This window comes from Camelus dromedarius, chromosome 23 (assembly GCF_036321535.1).
Source record: "Camelus dromedarius isolate mCamDro1 chromosome 23, mCamDro1.pat, whole genome shotgun sequence".
Classification (NCBI taxonomy): domain Eukaryota; kingdom Metazoa; phylum Chordata; class Mammalia; order Artiodactyla; family Camelidae; genus Camelus; species Camelus dromedarius.
This window is the reverse complement of record NC_087458.1, coordinates 14,622,373-14,632,037: the sequence shown is the minus strand read 5'-3', so window position 1 is coordinate 14,632,037 and position 9,665 is coordinate 14,622,373.

Sequence of the window (9,665 nt, the reverse complement as noted above, 5' to 3'; positions counted from 1 at the left end):
ACCCTGCGTAGCCAACAGACTACAGCAGAATGTGTGCTCTCCAAGGCTCTGGACTTAATCTATAATAAATGACATTGCAGATCCCACTTTGGTCTCTAGGGTTGCTCACTCACACACCATGTTGTGAAGACACTCAAGCAGCCCTGTGGAGAGGCCCATGTGGTCTGGAATTGAGACCCCCCCACCAGCCAACAGCCAGTCAGTGCCAGCTTGCCAGCCATGTAAGCAAGACACCTTGAAGATGAATGCTCCAGTTTCGGTCAAGCCTTCAGATGATGCAGCCACAGCTGACCTCTGACTGGAGTTTTATAAAAGACCATTAAGCCAGAACCGCCCAACCAAGCTATCCCCAAATTTGCGACCGACAGTAACTACTAGAGATAATAAACAATCATTGTTGTTTCAAGCTGCTGAGTTTTCACGTGATTTGTTACATTAACTAATACAGTTGATAAAAAGACTGGGTCCAAGGTAAGGAAAGAAAGAATATCAACTGAGCTCCTACGATGCCTTAAGGATCTCATTTAATCCTCACAACACCTCAGTGAGGGAGATATCAGCTCCATTTTATAGATGAGAAAACCAAGGCACCAGATATACAAGATTGCGAAGCCTGCCCAATCCCACAGCTAGGAAACGCAGAACCAGGGCTGGAATTCCCATCTGCCTGCCTTCAAAGCTTCAGCTTCGATCACCATATTCTTATTTCCCTGAAAATAAGCAGCCCCAGACTCTGGTTCTAGCTGTGCCACAAAATAGCTCAGATGTTTGGAGAAATTCTTCATTCTCCCTAGGCCCATTTTCTCTCCTGCAACGTGGGAGAACAAGAAGGTGTCAGATAGTACGAATATTCTTTGGCCCAGTGGCCCCATCATACTGTGTCTACCTTTTCCTCTAGGACAGTTTGTTCTCAGTGTTCCCTCTGGCTGTTCCCTACCTCTTCACAAGGAATTGGTTTCAGTTGTAGCGAGAACGTCTTCAGTTAGCCTTAAGAAATCCTTGGGAGTTCTAGGAAACTCAAGTTACCAAGAAAACATAAGAAACTTCTTTCCCTGGAGGCTTCTCAAAATAATGCTAATAACTATCTGTCTAGGAGCTCTTAGGCTAGCTGAACAAATTGGAAAGAAATGAAGCTAAGTCTGAAAAACAAACAGGCAATAAGCATTTAGTCATTTCTATCTTGCACATAGTATCTCAAGGACAATTTGTGGAATGAATAAATGAATGAATAAGGGGCTTTTTTCCTTGTATCAAGTGGAAATGAGCTGTGTGGCATGGGTGAGTTACTTAACCATTCTGAGCTCCAACCGCCTTATCTGCAAAAAGTAACTCAAAAGGATTGTAATAATTATTAAACACAATAAGGTATGTCAAGCCTTTAGCAGAACCTCTGGAAGACAGAGTGTGCTCAGCTAAAGAAGAATGACATTACTGACTTGGGAAAGATGAAGGACGCTTCATCAGCATCATTGACAGTTGGAATGTAGGTTCCCTCTGTTTCCATGAACCCTTGAAAAGCACTGGCATTTGTGGAAGGGGAGCAAATTGTGGAAGGAGAAGGCCAGACGGTAGACTCAGCAGTACCTCCCACCGCCCTTCCGCTGCTTATTTGCCTTGGCAGCCCCTCTCCACTCGGGCTCTCCAGCTCCAGCCCTCAATTTTGCCACATGCACTCCCAGAGTTCCCCAGTGCATACAAGTGCCACCCGCTCCTGGCCTGGTGCTGGGAGATCTATCCCCTATACCAGCCCTATTAGGAATCTGACTCCTGATTGGTGGCCCTTCAGGACTTTGCATTCATAAAAGGGACTTTCATCTTCACCAACGGCATAGGGTAGCAGCCACCCACATACATCTCCCAGGGGAACTCCAAGACGGGACCGCTCAGCCTCCTCCCTCCTGCCTGTCTTCAGACCAGACCCTCTACACCCACCTACTCAGAAGACTGATTCCTGCAGCTCAGTCCATACAAAGGATTTTCCAAAATTTTAGATCCAGTATGAGTCTCTAGGAGGCAGACCTATAAGTGGTACTACTTCCTTTCTGACCCTGAGGATGTCATAAATGCTTCCTCCTCACTCACCCAGCCCAGCAAAGTAAGTGTGGAGAAAGGAAAGGGCTCTGGCCTTAATGTTATCATGAATATATAGTCCAAAAAGAGATCTGTCAGGCTTCATCAGGGGCTGTTGATGGGCTAACTCAGTTAAAACCTCTCATTTCATTATGGGGATGAGACCATAATTACATCTGGAAGCCAATAAGTAAAGGGTCGTAACAGTTAACTAAGTGAGGAGGGCTCCAGAACATTCGATGATGCAATCAGGTTAGGCCCAGGGAGAAAATATGATCATTGGATCAAAGATGACCCTTGTTTTTCATTAGTCCTCACTGAGACTGCCCGTGGAGGTGATTTGTTTTCCATTCATTTCATTTGGCTCTAAAGAGTACGCTATTTCCTTCAACATCCCCCCATCAAAACATACCAGGAACCTCACCAAAGTTAATAAAAACCAACCAACCAACCAGCCAGCAGCAACAAGAAGCAGCCTCACTTTACAAGCCAGAAAAGCTCATACTCAATTTAGGAATAAGGAAACAACCTCAAAGTGACGACATGACCGGACGTGGATTCAAGTCGCTTTCAGATCTGGACTGCCCTTTACAAGCTTTGCCACCTGCACCTCTTGTCTGGTTGATCCTCACAACAGCACTTGTGCCCACTTTCAAGGTGTAGAAAATAAACCTGGAGATGCTTGATTCAACATTTATTGAGTGTCTACTCCCTGTTAGACAACAAGTCAGGTGTGGGGAGGCAATCACACAGGTGACTTGTCTGGGGTCATAGATCCAATTAAGTGGCAGGGCCGGGACTTGAGACTTGCTCTTCCACCGCGTGATCTGGGTCTAACTGTGACCTTACAGCTAGGCCAACAGAATCAGCCCCTCTGACCAGGGGAAAGATGCAGAGTGTTTGTCCCCCAGCTAGGTACACATTTGGCATCCTGTAACTCAGATCTTCTATTTTGAAATGATCCATCTTAAACCATTTAAATGAAATCAGTTTTAAAATAAAAGATTTACCATTTCTCTTTTTTGCCCATAAAATAAGAGATTCCTTTGTTTTCTTTTCTTTTCTTTTTTTTTTTTTTTTTTTTTTTTTTTTTGCTCATAAGAAGGTTGAGAAGCCTGGAAAGACAAATGAAAATGTTCTGAAAGAAAACGAAAAAGTCCCATTATGTGAGCAACAGGACTTTGCAACTTTCTGCATAACAAAGCTATCTGCCTTTCCTTGTAAATGGTTTTTGGTGCCTGGGATGTTCTGCTCCAGGGACCAATATTTCTTTATAAAGAATAATTCAATACAACAAAAGCTATGTCTTGTCATCAATCATTCTGTTATATGTATGGAATTATCTCCTTTGGGTTTTTCTTGCTTACTAGACCCTAAGTTCTTCAGGGTGGCAATTGTGCCTAGCATTGTGCCTGACAATTTGGAGATCAATCAATATTCAATATTCATTAAACATAAATGATCTCTACAAAAAACATTTGTGTGTTTTAGGCATGATTTAATTATAGAATACTCTTGAGAAATTAGGTTTTCTACACGTAAGAGAGTTTTCAAGGTAACTGGGAAATATTTCTTTTATGCACCAGAACTTTTCCGTCACAACTTTCCTTAATGTCCTCAGGTAGGATTACCATCCCTTCCTCTCTGCTTCTACTCATTTTATTTTTACCCTTGTCATTACATTGAATTACAATGACTGGAGACACCTCATACACAGATTTAACTTTTCTGCTGACAGCAATGACCCTCCTGTATTAATGTCTCTCCCTCTCAACTGTGAGCCCCCTGTGCCCTTCCTTCTCATGGGGCTGGGCACAGAGCACACAAGGGCAAAGAGGATAGAAGGAAGGAAGGAAGGGAGGGAGGGAAGGAAGAAAGAGAGGAAGGAGAAGGAAGGAAAGAAGTCATTTGAAAATACTGGGGAACAAACAAGATAGGGAAGAATCAACAGCCAAGATCCAGAAGAAGATGGAATTTAGAGAAGTGACACCAACATGTCTCCCTTGGGACACTTGCTAATTTCAGAGAAATTTAAAGCCAACAGGCAGCAGCGAAACAAAGTTTGACAGAGAGGGCCACATAAACCTCTCGTACTTTTGTTTGGAACCTCAAAGAGCTGTGCGGTGGACCAGCCTCAGTGGCTCAGCTCCCAATCATCTCGACCCTTGAAACTGGATTAAGGTGATCCCCGAATGCTCAGGCCCCCAGATGCCCCAGAGAAACAAAGGGAAGTCCTCACTGGAGGCAGAGAAAAAAATGAAATCAGGTAAAGGTATTTGCAGACAAACAAAACTGAGAGTTTGTCACAAGCAGACTTGTATTAAAGGAAACCTTAACATGAGTGTTTCAAGTAGAAGAAAATTTATCCCAGACGGAATGGCATAGGGGTAGAAGGAAATGAAGAGGACAGAAGAAATAAACTCTGTGTGTGATATCGGCTACACAAACCAATGATAACTGTCCTATGGAGCTTAAAATATATATGTTGAGATACAGCAACAATGGGGTGTAATTCAGAAGGGGACAAATGGAGTTTAAGTGCCTAAGGTCTCAGGATTTCCTATGAAACAGGTTAAAATGCCAGTTAATCGTGGACTATGCTAAATCAAGGCTGCATATTATAATCTCTATAATCCCTTAGGTAACCAATAAAAGTACAATCAAAGTGTGTAACTTCAAAGCTAATAAGAGGGACATGAATTTTTAAAACTCAATCTGAAAGACGAGAAAAGGGAAAGTAGAAGCTTGAAGCAAGTGGGATGAAGAAAAGCACAGAGTTAAGATGGGAGATTTAAACCCAAATACATTGATGATTGCATTAAACCTAGGTAGACTCAATGCTCTGATTAAAAGGCAAGATTATCAACCTGGATACAAACACAAAACACAACCATGTGCTCTTTACAGGAGACATATGTAAAACAGAAGGAAACAGAGAGGCTGACAGAAAAATAAAAGAGAAAGATATGCCATACAAAAGCTAACTCAAAGAAAGCTGGGGAGCCCTATCACAGAGTGTAAGGCAAGAGGCATTACCAGAGATTAAGAGGATACTTCATTACGATAAAGAGCTTAATTCACCAGGAAGACATAACACTTTAAAATGTTCATGTACTTAATAATTTAGTCTCCAAATAAATGAAGCAAAAACTGACTGAATTACTAAGGGAATAAACAAATCTATAAAAACAAGGGGGAGATTTAAATACACCTCTCTCGGAAATGAGAGAACAAGCAGACAGAAACCAGTAAGGATACAGAAAATGTGAACGTGTGTTTCACACCTAACCTAACTGACATATTTAGAATGCTGCACCCAGAAACTGCAAACTACACATTCTTTTCAAGCACACTCAGAACGTTTACAAAAATTAGCCATATGCACAAGTCTCAACATATTTCAGAGGACAGAAATCAAACTGAGTATCTTTACCCACAAAGGAGCTAAACCAGATGTTAATAACAAAAAGATTACTAGAAGTCTCTGTGTGTTAAGAAATTAAGAACTACACCATCTAAGTAACTAATGAGGAAATCACAATGAAAATCAGAGTATAGTTTAAGTAGAAATACTACATACCAAAACTTGGATTCAACTAAGTTACTGATGCATCAGAAAAAAATGCTGAAAATCAATGAATCCTCAATCATGCTATGCAATTACCACCTTTCCCCTCAAAATGCCTCCCTCAGTGCAATCCCCTGAGCCAGACCCCAGGCCAGCTGAATGGAACAGCCACCCTCTAGGGCTGGATCCACCACTTCCTGGATCCTGCACATTGTCCTTTCTTAGCCTAGCTGTTCATTGAGATGTGGTGCCTTCTCAAGAAACTTCCTGAGAAAAGGTGCATGGGAGATAATATTCCTCAGTTCTTACAAGTCTAAAAATAATTCTACCTTCACATTTGAGGTTAGATTTCAGGTTAAAATTCTTTTTCTTTTAGAACCCTGAAGGCTTTTCTCCATAGACTACCAACATCCAATACTGCTGACACGAAGGCTCATGTCAGGCTGTTTCTTAGTTCCCTGTGGATGTTCTGGGTTTTTTGTTGTTGTTCGCTTGTTTGTTTTGTTTGTTTGTTTTTCATTGGTTTTCTCTTTGGAAGCTTTTAGGAGCATCCTTGAGTTTTGAGTTTCACAATGATACATCCAGATTTGGGTCATTTTGCATTGATCGTGTTGGGGATGTGGCAGGCTCTTTCCACGTGGAGAATCTACTCTTGGACTCTAGGAATGTGCTTTTATTGTGTCTTCGACAATGTTCTCAATTTTATCTGCTTTCCTTCTGTAGAATTCCTATTAGTCACAAGTGGAAGTTCCTGTATTGACGTGCTATGTAGATCATTCAATCTCTTTAAAGGCAGTTCGCATTTTTTGTTTTTGTTTGTTCGCCTGAGATGAGGGAATACATGGCTTGATGCTAGACGTTCAGTGCAGGGAGTGAAGGAGAGGTTGGCTGTTTCATACATGGTTTCAATTGCTTCCTCTCTTTTTAGTCCCACATGCTACTGCCCCCCCCCCCACACACACACACACAGGTACACCTGATGTCCCTGTTCCAGGGCCTGTTGGCATCTGCCTTTGCTTCTTCGTTGTACTCCAGCCTTTCCTCTGCTTCGCCAGGTACCACTCTCTCACCTATTTTCCATCTTCCAGCAAGTGTTGAAATCTTTCACTCTCTTCATTGTAGAGAGATTATCATTTTCTTGAGATTTTACTATTATCTTAAGGGGTCTTGGGGGAGAGGAGATAAATCTGTGTACTCGGTCTCCTGTCTTTACTTGGAAGCTCAGCTTCTATTTCCTTCCCTGTCTGCCCGCTCTAGGGCAGTAAACAGAGACCCACCACATGTTTTTTTTCACCTCTGATTTTAGTATCTAATACAAACATGGCTAACCATCATTCCTTAAGCTTTTGTTCAATCAAATAGAATTACCTAGTGTGTATTTTGGACGTTCAGTCACCCTCAGATAATTGCCAAGTCCTTAAAGAAGCCTATAAAGACATGCTTATAATAACCTGAGTCTCCAAACCAAAGTCAGGATAAAGTTTCTGACAAACTTCAGTGTATGGACAAGGGCCACATAAGTGACTATTTTAAATCTGGATGATCCTTGAGAAATCTGGGGCTTAGGGTTCACCTACTGCTCTGCTGAATCTCTAGCATCTGTTACAGTGTGTTCTACTTACAGGAAGCCCTGTTAGTGTTGCTTCATATTTACTTTAATTTTTTTTTTGATGGTAAATGAAGCTGGAAGAAATGTCACCTATCTCAGTCCTGAGAATATCAGGCACTTTCCATGCAGAAAGCAAGAACGGCTTCTTCTCTCAGAGTGAGTAACTGCTGAGTCTTGTCCCAGAAGTTACCGCTTTCGTTCTGAGTTGATAAAGCCTCAGGATTTTGATCAATGAATTGAGAGGTTTTCCCTCTTATCAATGATTTAGAATCTGGCTAGTGGCTGATGAAAGACTTTAATTCACAGAGGATTGATTTTTCTCAGTATTTACAAGGAAGCAGCCATTCGACTCCCGGAATGAATGATAGCTCATTTTCCTCCCTTTGTCTGAGCTGGCCGGTAAGCTGGGAGAACCAGAGAGCAACCCAGACTGAAAGGTCAGGCTGGCAGTGTGCACTGGAGAAGAGAGAAGGTAAATCTTTGAATGTCCCGAAATACTAAAAGCCTAGTGGAAATACAAATAAAGTCATATGGGTCAGAATCTGAGTCTTCTGATGGCGAATGGTAGAGTGGAAAAAGCAAGAGCTTTGGAGTTACGCAGATTCGTCCACCTTTTCTACTTTCCAGTCCAGTTTTCAGGGAAGTTTATTGACCTCTCTGAGCTTCATCTTCCTTATTTATAAGATCACTGGGGGAAAGCAAATGAGAATGTGAATGTTAAAGAGTATATCCAGTGACCAGTACATAGCAGTTGCTCAATAAATTCTAGCTCTGCCTTTCCCTTTATATCTCAGGAAAGAGAGCTGTGGAGCCTCACTGAGAAGCTGCTCCCTCGATAGACTGCCTTCTCGTGGCGCAGCTCTCTGCTCGGGTGATGGACACCGTAACTCTTCAGGCAGATTTGACGCCACTTCTCCATTTTAAGGTATCCCTCCCACTACTCTTCCTCATGTCTTCTCCCTCTTTCCTCCTTTCTTTCCCTTTTCCCTCCCCGTCCCCACCAAGTCCCATGTCATGAAATAAGAAAGGATATGGAAGGCAGGCACAGTGTAGAGGCAAGAGTGGGGAGTAAAAAGGGAAGGGAGAGAAGAGAAAGATCACATTGCCACCTTTGTCCCAACAGTTTGTTTTTTTTTTCCCTCTCACCCTAGGCACTCTCATCCCTGCCCTTTACTTCAATTGTCATTATAGGTTGATGGTTTCCAATTTTCTATCTCCATCCCAGACATCTCTTCTCTAGAACTGCATACGCAATGTCTCCACTTCTGTGTCCATAAGCTCTTCAAGATCAATGCCTTTAAGCTGAACTCATCATCCCCCCACCTGCCTGGTTTGCCTCACAACTCACTTATCCTCCAGGTCAGTCCGTTTTAGGTGACAGCGCTGCTGTCCACCCAGCTGTCCAAACCAGAGGCCAAGGAAACACTCTTGAAATTTCCTCTCCATCAACTACCATCTGCATCAGTCATCAAACTCTCCAAGGTTCACCTCTTCTGGACTCCTCATGTTCACATATTAAGTCTCCTGTATCTCCTCTCCAAATCTCATTTTTCCCTCGTGATTTCTGTCTCTTTGTATTTTTGACCTGTGTGCTAAGATATTTCTGCCACTTGAAATTCTAGGCATTAATATTGTTTACAACAGTGATCATCACCTCCTTAAATTTTTAATTTAAAAACCATAGCTATTGTTTGGTTTTGTTCTTTTTTTTCCCTAGTTCCAGGAGGTCTTTTTTTTTTTAATGTTGTGTGACTCTCCGTAAGTATTTGTATTATTTTTTAAATTTTTTTATTGAAATATAGTTGATATACAATGCTGTGTTAGTTTTTTGTGTACACATAGTGATTCAGATATATATACATATATATATTCTTTTTCATTATAGGTTATTACAAACTATTGAATATAGTTCCCTGTGCTGTATAGTAGGACCCTGTTGTTTAGCTATTTGATATACAGTGGTTTGCATCTGCTAATCCCAGACTTCCAATTTATCCCTCCCCTTCATTTTTCCTCTTCGATAACCACAAGTTTGTTTTCCATGTCTGTGAGTCTGTTTCTGTTTTGTAAATAAGTATCACTTATAGGTGGAATCTAAAAAAAATGACACAAAAGCACTTGTGCCATTTTTTTAAGTAAGATCCAACATCTCCTCTAGCAGTTTTATTCCAATGCAGTTACCTCTCTGAACGTTCTGCTTATTATTGTTCTCTGTGGCTGGGTTCGTTGCATGTTCCTTTGTGAGCTCTTGGCTTGTTCGGTCTTGAAGCCTCACTCCAGCGACCGAGAATGGCAGCATTCAGAAGCACTGGATGGCACGGCAGCCTCTGACCAGATGACAGGTCATCTCTCACCTGCTGGGACCTCTGCGCGAATCTCTCTGCAGTCCCTCTCCCCAGCAACAAAAACCGCAGCTCT